This window comes from Silene latifolia, chromosome 3, assembly GCF_048544455.1.
Source record: "Silene latifolia isolate original U9 population chromosome 3, ASM4854445v1, whole genome shotgun sequence".
Lineage (NCBI taxonomy): Eukaryota > Viridiplantae > Streptophyta > Magnoliopsida > Caryophyllales > Caryophyllaceae > Silene > Silene latifolia.
Window position 1 is genome coordinate 153,222,810 of NC_133528.1, and position 12,474 is coordinate 153,235,283.

A 12,474-nucleotide genomic window follows, 5' to 3' on the forward strand; every position below is an offset into this window, starting at 1 on the left:
GAGATCCTGCAAAAGGACAACAGGGCCTTGAAAGACAGGATGGATGCAGTATCCCAGAAGGGAGTGTCCCCACAGACGTCAGAGCATACGCCGGATCAGGAAATGCTCAAGGGGAACCAGGGAAAAATCTTCCCACAAGACTTGGTAACTAGGCTAGATCTGGGAGTGGTATCACCGTCGGGGGTACCGCAGCAGCTAATGATGATGCCTCCTCCAGGGTACTACCACCACCAGGGGTAACGCCACCACCAAGGACGATATCACCAACATGAACGGCAGTAGGGGCAATCACGCCAGTAGGGTTGGGAGCTTTAACACCCAGTTTTTCCTCACCATTCAGCAGTACACCGCCCATATTGGGGAACACCCAAGGCGAACTATTTACAAACAGTGCTCCCACAGGAACAAGCATGTACGCACAATAGGCTCTGGGTGCGCAGTTCAGGCCTATTATGAATGCAACTCTGCTGCCTAGCGGGTACGTCGTTCCACCATATGCCACAGGAGGTACGCCAGTAAGCGGCAGTCCCTTTGGCTTTTATTCGCCAGTCCACTGTGGGAACAAGTACCTTAGTGGAGCGGCAGCTGCAGAAGCTTAGGGCTAAGATCGGTAAAGTACCAGGAATGCCTCGTCCCATGGAGATGGCAGCACCAGAAAGTGACTCGCCCTTTGTGGATAGCATAACACTCATCAGTGTACCAAAAGTATTCACTCCGCCAACTATGACCCTATATGATGGGACAGATGATCCACTGGACCACGTCAACCAGTACAAGCAGAAATTGATGGTGGTAACAGCAACTGGTTCCCTCAAGGAAGCATGCATGTGCAAGGGCTTTGGGTCAACCCTGTCTGGGGCAGCGCTACAGTGGTTCGTGAGCCTGCCCAACAAGTCTATATCCACCTTCGCAGATCTGGTTAATGCCTTTAACCAACAATTCGCCAGCAGTCGCAAGCCAGAAAAACAAACAAGTCACCTATACAGAGTAGTCCAGAGGTTTGAGGAATCCACGCGGGACTACCTGAACAGGTTCAACATAGAAAAGGTCTCCATCCCAAAATGCGACACCTTCGAGGAGGTGCAACAAAAGGCAGTGGCTGTCATGCGCCTAGAGGAGGAAGAATCCATAAGGGATGTCTACGATACAGAACGTACCAACAGAAAAATCACCACAGAAAAGAAAAGTGAAAGATCTAAACCGTACAGCAAAAACACCGTGAACAAAGTTTCAGGGGACAACGATTGGACGGAAAGTGCTAGCTTGCCCTCCAAATTGAGTGAGTACGGATTTACCACAGGAATCGCCGGAGTATTGAAGGCATTAAAGGAGCTCAGACATAGATGATTTATCGGACCAGACAATGTGGCCTCATAAAATTTGAGAAGGAACATAGGACATTTGAGGTTGCCGGTGTGCGATAAACCAGTCTCGGGTTTATAATCAGATACTCGTTGAAATTGGTTTAATACTTATTATTTGGTACTTAAATTGAATATGGTAATTCCTGAAACAATCCTAGACACGTGGTAGAAAAACCGGGTGAAAAATAAACACGACCAGGAACGGCCTCTTGAACGGCTCAAGTTAAAGTATATAATACATGTTTTTCAGGATTCTAAGTTCGCGGAACAAAAATGTCCGTAAATCACACGGATGATTTCTCGGATCAGACAAAGCGGCCTCACAAAATTTAAGAAGGAACAAATGACATTTGAGGTTACCGGTATGCGATAAACCAGTCTCGGGCTTATAAATTGGATACTCGTTGAAATTGGTTTAATACTTGTTATTTGGTGATGAAATTGAATAGGGTAACTCCTGAAGCAACTCTAGACACGTGGTATAAAAATTGGGAAAAAAAACACACACGACCAGGAACGGCCTCTCGAACGGCTCAAATTAAAGTGTATAATACACGTTTTTCAGGATTATAAGTTCCCGAGAACAAAAATGTTCGTAAATAACACGGATGATTTCTCATATCAGACAAAGCGTCCTCACAGAATTTGAGAAGAAACAGAGGATATTTGAGGTTGCCGGTGTGCGATTAACCAGTGTGGGGCTTATAAATCGGATACTCGTTGTAATTGGTTTAATACTTGTTAATTGGTGCTGAAATTGAATAGGGTAACTCCTGAAGCAACTCTAGACACGTGGTAGAAAAACCGGGAGAAAAATAAACACGGCCACGAACGGCCTCTCGAACGGCTCAAATCAAAGTATATAATACACGTTTTCGGGATTTTAAGTTTCCGGAACTAAAATGTCCGTAAATCACACGGCTGATTTATCGGATCAGACAAAGCGGACTCACAAAATTTGAGAAGGAACAAAGGATATTTGAGGCTGCCGGTGTGTGATAAACCTGTCTGAGGCTTATAAATCGGATACTCGTTTAAATTGATTTAATACTTATTATTTTGTACTGAAACTGAATAAGGTAATTTCTGAAGCGATCCTAGAAACCTGGTAGAAAAACCGGGAGAAAAATAAACACGACAAGAAACGGCCTCTCGAACGGCTCAAATCAAAGTGTATAATACACGTCTTTCGGGATTCTATGTTCCCGGAACAAAAATGTCCGTAAATCAAGTTGATTTATCGGATTAAACAAAGCAGTCTCAGGCTTATAAATCAGATACTCGTTGTTATCATTTGGTTTAATAATTATTATTTAGTACTTAAATTGAATAGAGTAATTCTTGAAACGATCCTAGACATGTGGTAGAAAAACCAGGTGAAAAATAAATTAAATAGGGTAATTCCCGAAAAACATGCGTATAATACACATTTTTTTCGGTATTCTAAGTTACCAGAACTAATGTGACACCCCCATACTCCAAGTGCCTTACCAGGACCACTTAAGGTATGAGAACGTCACCATCTCGGTTACCCGAGGCAATGATAATCAAATGACAATAAGGAAACATACTTAAATAGTAATAAAGTTTTAAGTGAATACATGTCCAACTTCGAAACTGGTAAATGTAAATACTAATGTTCTCAATCAAAAAGTACTAAACAACTAGTCCAAAAACAACGGAAGACTCTAAGCCTGCATCATGCTAACCCAAGCGCATCGTCTCATACCTGCTCAACAACTGCTCACCATCCCCGAATGGATCACCACAGTTTTTAAAACATTTAACGGGGTCAATACTAATTACATAAAACAATGCCACAATGAAACAATAACACAAACAGCTCAACAAATCCCCAATATCCATCTCAAATCTCCACATAAATGACTACACACTAAAGTGTGTAGCCCTGCCAGAGTACCCATCACAACAAGTACTCCACGCCGCCAGTGGGGACCGTAGCCGTACCCACCAAATCCCCACTCATCTACATTGAGCGATAAAACCAAGTTCATTAATGTGCACATCCCTTCTGTGGCGGGTTCCACAGAAAGCGAATCAAGGGCGTGAAACCACTCCCGCAAGTGACTCCAATCAGCCAGGGACGCGCCCCGAAAATCACAGACAGATACAAACCAATCAACAATATGAAATCAACAACCGTCAAGATCAACCAACAAGACAATTAACCAATAATCACAACAACAATCACCACACACTATGTAACTAATACTGAGTAGGGAAACCCTACCTTGAAATGCAAACACCGACAGACGATCAAGAAGCTAAGTCAGAATCTCTCCTGAACGAATCCTCCTCCTATACATACATACAATCACAACCATATTCACATAAGCCACCAAAACCCCCAAATCACCCAATTAAGGTTTAATTAACTTTAACAAAACATTATAAAAATTATATGTAAAGCTTACCCTCGACACAAAATCACAATAGTGTAAAGAACAACGAAATCCGACACTCCTAGCTCTGGGATTTTCTAATAATGCGGCGAGGATGACTCAACGTAACTCTTAATCTTCTCTTGAAGATTTTTAGGTTATAAAAGTGTTTTAAGAAAAGTGACGAAAGTCTTAAATACCAATCCCGCATTATTAACAAACCCGTCAAAAATCACCCGTCAACTCACTTACTCGATCGAGTAAGTCACTTACTCGGTCGAGTGCCAAGCTTACTCGATCGAGTACCCTACATGCAGTCTACTATTTTGCGTAAAAAGCTACTTAGTTGACAGAGTAAGCCCCACTCGATAGAGTACCCTAAGACACATAAAACCATAGTATTACAACTAAAATGTCCGTAAATCACACGGATGATTTATTGGATCAGACAAAGCGGCCTCACGAAATTTGAGAAGAAACATAGGACATATGAGGCTGCCGGTGTGCGATAAACCAGTCTCGGGCTTATAAATCGGATACTCGTTCAAATTGGTTTAATACTTATTATTTGTATTGAATAAGGTAATTCCTGAAGCAATCCTAGAAACCTGGTAGAAAAACCGGGAGAAAAATAAATACGACTAGGAAGGGGCTCTCGAACGGCTCAAATCAAAGTATATAATACACGCTTTTTGGGATTCCAATTTCCCGGAACAAAAATGTCCGTAAATCACACGGATGATTTATCGAATCAGATAAAGCAGCCTCACAGAAATTGAGAAGGAACAGAGGAAATTTGAGGCTGCCGTTGTACGATAAACCAGTCTCGGGCTTATAAATCGGATACTCTTTCAAATTGGTTTAATACTTATTATTTGTTACTGAAAGTGAATAAGGTAATTCCTGAAGCAATACTAGAAATTTGGTAGAAAAACCGGGAGAAAAATAAACACGACCAGGAACGACCTCTCGAGCGGCTCAAATTAAAGTGTATGATACACGTTTTTTGGGATTCCAAGTTCCCGAAACAAAAATGTCCGTAAATTACACGGATGATTTATCGAATCAGACAAAGCGGCCTCACAAAAATTGAGAAGGAACAGAGAAAATTTGAGACCGCGGGTGTGCAATAAACCCGTCTCGGGCTTATAAATCGCATATTCGTTGAAAAAGGTTTAATACTTATTATTTGGTACTTAAAGTGAATAGAGTAATTCCTGAAGCAATGATACACACGTTGTAGAACCCCCTGGTAAAAAATAAAAACGAGCAGGAACTGCCTCTCGAAAACTCAAATCAAAGTGTATAATACACGTTTTTCGGGATTCTAAGTTCTCGGAACAAAAATGTCCGTAAATCACACTGATGATTTCTCGGACCAGACATATCGGCCTCACAAAATTGGAGAAGGAACAAAGGAAATTTCAGGCTGCCGGTGTGCGATAAAAAAGTCCAGGACTTATAAATCGGATACTCGTTAGTTGAAATTGGTTTAATACTTAGTATTTGGTACTTAAATTGAATAGGGTAATTCCACAAGCAATCCTACACACGTGGTAGAAAAACCGGGTGAAAAATAAACACGGGCAGTTCCTCTCGAACGGCTCAAATCAAAGTATATAATACACGTTTTTCAGGATTCTAAGTTCTCGGAGCAAAATTGTCTGTAAATCACACAGATTATTTCTCGGATTAGACCAAGTGGCCTCACAAAATTTGAGAAAGAACAAAGGACATATGAGGGTGTCGGTGTGCAATAAACCAGTTTCGGGCTTATAAATCGGATATTTTTTTAAAATTGGTTTAATACTTATTATTTGGTACCGAAATTGAATAAGTTAATTTCTGAAGCGATCCTAGAAACCTGGTAGAAAAACCGGGAGAAAAATAAACACGCCCATGAACGGCCTCTCGAACGGCTCAAATCAAAGTGTATAATACACGTTTTTCAGGATTCAAGGGTACCGGAACAAAATTCTACGAAAATCGCGCGGAAATTTCCTCGGGTCAGATAAAGCGGCCACGCAAAATTTGCATAGCAACGGAACACATTTGGGGGTGCCGGTATGCCATAAACCAGCATTCGTCGAACCTCGGATAATCGTGAAAAATGTATTAATACTCGTTTTTCGAGGCTGAAATCGAATAGGTTAACTCCGGAAATGACCTCGGACGCCTGATAAAAAACCAGGAGAAAAAGAAACAGGGTCCGGTACGACCTCCCGAACAGCTCAAATTGAAGTGTATAATACACGGTTTTTCGGGATTCCAGAGTACTGGAACAAAATTTTCCAGAAATTGCGCAGAATGTTCCTCGGGTCAGATAAAGCGGCCACGCAAAATTTGAGTTGCAACGGAAGACATTTGTGGGTGCCGGTATGCCATAAACCAGCATTCGCCGAACCTCGGATAATCATAAAAAAATGTATTAATAATCGTTATCCAAGGCTGAAATCGAACTGGTTAACTCCTGAAATGACCTCGGATGCGTGACGAAAAAACTGGGATAAAAAGAAACAGGGTCCAGTACAACCTCCCGAACGGCTCAAATTAAAGTGTATAATACACGGTTTTTCGGGATTTCCAGGGTACTGGAACAAGATTCTCCGGAAATCGCGCAGAAAGATCCGCGGGTCATATAAAGCGGCCACGCAAATTTTGAGTAGCAACGAAAGTTATTTGGGGTTGCCGGTATGCCATAAACCAGCATTCGTCGAACCTCGGATAATCGTGAAAATTGGATTAATGCTCGTTTAATGCTGGGTTATTTGAGGCTGAATCGAATAGGTTAACTCCTGAAATGACCTCAGACGCGTGATTGAAAAACCGGGAAAAAAGAAACAGGGTCCGGTACGACCTCCCGAACAGCTCAAAATGAAGTGTATATAATACACGGTTTTTCGGGATTCCAAGGTCTCGGAGAAAAATTCTCTGGAAATCGCGCAGAAAGTTCATTGGGTCAGATAAAGCGGCCACGCAAAATTTAAGTAGCAACGGAAGACATTTGGGGGTGCCGGTATGCCATAAACTAGCATTCATCGAACCTCGGGTAATCGTGTAAAATGTATTAATACTCGTTATCCGAGGCTGAAATCGAATAGGTTTACTGCTGAAATGACCTCGGACGCCTGATAAAAAAATCAAGAGAAAAAGAAAGAGGGTGTCAGTGTAACACCCCCTCATACCAAGGTACCTTACCAGGACTACCCTAGCATGAAAGGCTGTTACCATCTCGGTTGCCCGAGGTTAGTATATATCAAAAGCAACAGTCCAAACACATTTATTAATGTACGGTAATTATAAAAGTTACATAGTCTCCAAAAATCCAAAAAACGAATTATCCAAATTGTAACAACTACCAAAAGCAATAACTAAGACTCCTGGTGGTGACATCTAATCCAGCGTGGTGACTCTCCCATGACTGCCCCAAGCTCAATAAGTGTATCACCTGTCACAATCTGCTCACCATCCCCGAATGGATCACCGCAGGTTTTACAAAACAACAACGGGGTCAGTTACTGCATAACCAATGTAAGACAACAAGTGCATCAAGTAACCAGCTGATCATCCTCCATCCCCAGTCTCCCGATCTCACACAGTAACCGACTACACACCGAAGTGTGTAGCCCTGCCAGATTACCCATCGCAACAGGTAATCCTCGCCGCCAGTGGGTGACCGCAGCCCATCCCCACCTAGTCTAGCTCATCAACGAGCGACTAACAATCCCTGTCCCTTAATGTGCACATCCCTTCCCGTGCCGGGTTCCACAGAGGGCGAACTAGGGTGTGACGCCACTCCCGCAAGTGACTCCACCACAATCACACATACCACAGCATCACAGCTGTCACAACACCACAACCGTCACAACACAACCACATCACCACCGTCACCACAACACCAACACTCCGATGATCAACAGACAACAATCATACACAATACAACAAATATCTCAAATCAATTACACAAGAACTGAGTAGGGAAACCCTACCTTTTCGCAATCCGCTTACGCTGCAATTAACCATACAAATACATAACAAATACCACATCGTCACCTACAACAATAATCACATAACACAATTACACATTGCACAATCCCATCTTCCCCCAATTCATGAATGAAACAAACCCTAAAATTAATCATTAACAACATAGGGATAAAGACTTACCGACGGAAGAATGAAGGATTGAATGCGAAAGCTACGACGATTACACACACAGTGGGAGATTTGGGAGTGATTAGGATATCGTAAAAATAATTAGGGTTGTGAAAATGATGTTTAGAAACTGCTTTGCCAATTAAATAATCCCTAAACACTCCCCATCAAACCGCTGAAATAATATTCGCCAGACCGGATACTCGGTCGAGTATAGAGTATACTCGGCCGAGTATCCTCTACTCGGTCGAGTATTCATCATACTCGGCCGAGTATTCCTCGGCAGAAGCCAAACAGAATAAACTTTTGACACTACTCGGTCGAGTAGGCTCTACTCGGTCGAGTACTTAGTTTATGAAAATCCGTAGTATTACAATCTTCCCCCCTTAAAAAGAACTTCGTCCCCGAAGTTCCAACCCAACCTATAAAACAGAATAAACTTTTGACACTACTCGGCCGAGTAGGCTCTACTCGGTCGAGTACTTAGTTTATGAAAATCCGTAGTATTACAGTCTTCCCCCCTTAAAAAGAACTTCGTCCCCGAAGTTCCAACCCAACCTATAAAACATGGACACCTAACACTAACTCCACCAACCACGCTTACTAGATCACATATGCTCTCGATATTGACTCCATAATATTATCGAATAACCACAATATAATGTTGCCAACCTTATCTCACTTCCATAACGCTCACTAGCGACTCAATATCAAGACAATCCACAAAATAAGATCAACCATCAAAACGGAATGTTACATTCTACCATCCTTAAAACGAACTTCGTCCTCGAAGTTTACTCACACACATAAACATCCTCACACAATCTGTTACTCACACTCCTAAACCTCATACTACTACGAGCACTGCCATTATCGTAACAAAATCAACCATCACACCAATCCATCCTTATTCTACACCAACACTCTAACTTCCAATTGTAACCTGTATGACCCTCAAACTCTCTTGTCGCATCCTACTCCTCTTAAGATAAATGTTACGTCCTCGTAACTCACTAATACTAGGTCCTTTGCTATACCTCCCATAATCCTCATTACTACCGCATGACAACGACAGCCCACTATAACCTCAACACCTACAACCATTCCTATGACCATATATTCGGTACACCCATAGCATATATCATAAAATCCTCAGTATAACCACTACTCCATCTCTTCTACATTACCACAACACGACATACTTCTATATACATATAAACTCACCTCCACAATCTTATCTCACAATCCTCAAGTGTTACACATACTTACATTAGCTTCTCAAGTTCACTTCTTTTATTACCACAAAACTCACCCTTAACTTGACATTATACTAAGTCCCAAAACTCTATACTCACTGTCCCAATAAAAGGTGCTAAACCACATGTAGTTCTAGTTCAATACCACACATGCTCCACAATCTCTTGCTACAACTATGTCCACCAATGCCTCATCTAAAACAAGATCAAAAGTACTCCAACAACCTCTCATTACTGAGTCCCATTAACAGAATATTACTATATCATGACAACAACAAAACCATACCCAACTCTTTTTCATATCCCACTCTACCTCCAATCCGAAACCGAAACTGATAAGAAACATTAACAAACAAAACAACACTCGGTATGCCAACACCGACACTAACAACAAACAACAGTAAACAAACAACAATATGTGACAACATGAAAATACCCGTATAACCACACAGATTACCGTGCACATTGCACAAAACCACATCGATAGCCATCACCACTTTTACAATCTCATAACACTGACTCAACACAACTTCCTTGACCACAAGACTTTATTAAGACTGCTCCACCAGATCACGACGCAGCATATGAGACGGGATCACCAATACCAACCTTATGAATATTATCCATACCATGACTCTTGAGGCTGGAACCTCACACCATTACTCACAGATATCATGCATACACATATAAGTATAACATATGATGCGGAACACACATATAACGTCTCATAACTATCACGCCACACCATTACTCGTGAGGCCAGGACCTCACACAAAGTTTTACACACCTCATGGACCCATAATCGAATCTAACTAGCCAATCCTGATCACGTAAGTTACCACTTGATGATGAATATCTCTCATCCGAACTTAACTCAGATGCCCTTCCTAACATATCCTCTTATACACACAATTATCACCACCCGGCGGACGTAGCCAAATCATCAGTACCCAACTTCTAGCGAACACCTCATATATCCACCTCTTATACTCCCTCACAACCATACGTACTGATCAGTCTCCACCAAATCAACCCCATTAGGACAACTAACTTTCTAGTGACAACAATACAACACCAACACCCTTTCATGTGACCGCTCTCTCACTATCACTACTTTACACAACAGTTTATTTCCTCTTTTGGTTGTCATCCCACATAACGAGCATCATATCCATCAACAAAATTTTTCTCAACATTATTCCCAATTATATCCTTTATCGTATCGTCACCTAACTCTCCACAAAAATCTCAGATCGTGCAAACACTCTACAAGCTTCTTATTCCCTTAATACCTCGAAACTCACGGCTAACACGTCGTCCTAAATTCCTATATAACTAATAACTCACATCCTCTCATAATGCTATCTTGCCTTTCGATGATTCCTTATTTCCATGTCCCATCACTTTGTTCAATGTTCTCCCAACTTACTTCCACCCCATAATAATGATAATAATTCATCTCCTTCCTTCTCCTACCTAACTCTCTAGTAATCCGATTACCTTCTGTTTGCTCCACAACTCAAATTCCATTAATGCATATCAATATCTTCTCATTCTTTCTTATCATTTATCCTCTCTCATCTTGCTTCTCTCTCGCCCTTGTCACCATCAAGTCTACACACTAACGGTTACTCTTCAATAAGCCGTATCTCCCTGTCGTATCTCTAGGAAACCAAAAATTCATCTCATACCGTTAATTTCCCAAGGAATTACATACTATGCTCACCTCTAGATATTCCAAATTCCAAAACTCGTCCACTATCTACCCATCGCGGCATAACTCGATCTCACTATACACCATTCGTTTCCATCTCTCTATAGCGACCTTTTATCACATACATCCTTAGCCAACTCAATCCTAACCGTCTCTCTCCATAAATCCTTACACATACCACTATGTCACTATTCATATCCCTCATCTCAATCTTTCATTCTCGCGTTTTCTTTACACTTACATCGTCCTTGCCCATATATACTTACTTTTATATTACTCAACACACGGCTATATCACTCGCCATATCTCACAAAACATGCTCTTTACCTCAATTAGCTCATCAATCTTCCCTTTAATTTTTCCACTATCTCTCAAAACCACATTAACACATGTCTTCCTTATCCAACACATATCCCTCATAAGTCGGCATTCTCCATACCATAACATCCGGTAACTTACGTATCAAGACCGTCACATATATAAAAGAACGCGTTAAGACTCAAAACATACGTGTGCACATACCCCACGACTCAAAACAAATGTAAGAACATAGCCACCGACTTAAAAATTAAGGTGAAAATATAGCCACCGACTCAAAATAGCCGCCCACTGAGGTACTCGGTCGAGTACATAGCATACTAGGTCGAGTACAGGATACTCGGTCGAGTAACTATATTACTCGGCCGAGTTTTCGACTCCAGAAGCGAACGTAATTATCACAGAGGATTACTCGGTCGAGTATTGGGAATACTCGGCCGAGTAGCCCTTACACGGTCGAGTATTACTTTACTCGGTCGAGTACCAACACAACTCTCAGCATCGTCCAGTTTTCGTAAAACAGTCATATCTCACTCGTTACTTGGTCGTTTTGGGCGTGTGACCTATCGTTAGAATCGTAAGAAGACAAACTATCACCTCCAATTGGAATTACAGCAATATCATTTCTAGAACTCAACTTATGACAGTTTTAAGACAACCCTTCCAGAATCGATCATCATACAAATCAAATTTCCTAAACCAAAACAATTTGAACATGCATAAGGCAACAACAACAACTCAATACTTCAAGAAACCAGTACGCAAGTGAACTCTTATCATACCCACATGAAAATTAGACACGACGTTCATGTATATAGACACTTGCCCGTAACCATATGCTACTACCAACAATCAAGCATTAACATCATCATGTTCATATGCACATGTACCACTACCATACTTCATGCTCAAGATTGTATTAAACAGGTAACATGATCACATTCTTCATGCTCAATATCAATCAGATACAAATTCACAATTCACCTTTCATATTTTACCATGTTCCAACACTTAACATGCCAACATATTCATGCTCAAAGTTTAACATCAACAATCCTCGATGCATCTTTCAACAACTATCACATTCCACTTCTTTCATCATTTCATCCAACCATGCACAAGATTCAAACTATAGGTATCTAACTCACATGACTCAAGTATAATACACGGTTTTTCGGGATTCTGGGGTCCCGGAACAAAATTCTCCGGAAATCACATAGAAAGTTCTTCGGGTCATATAAAGCGGCCACGCAAAGTTTGAGCAC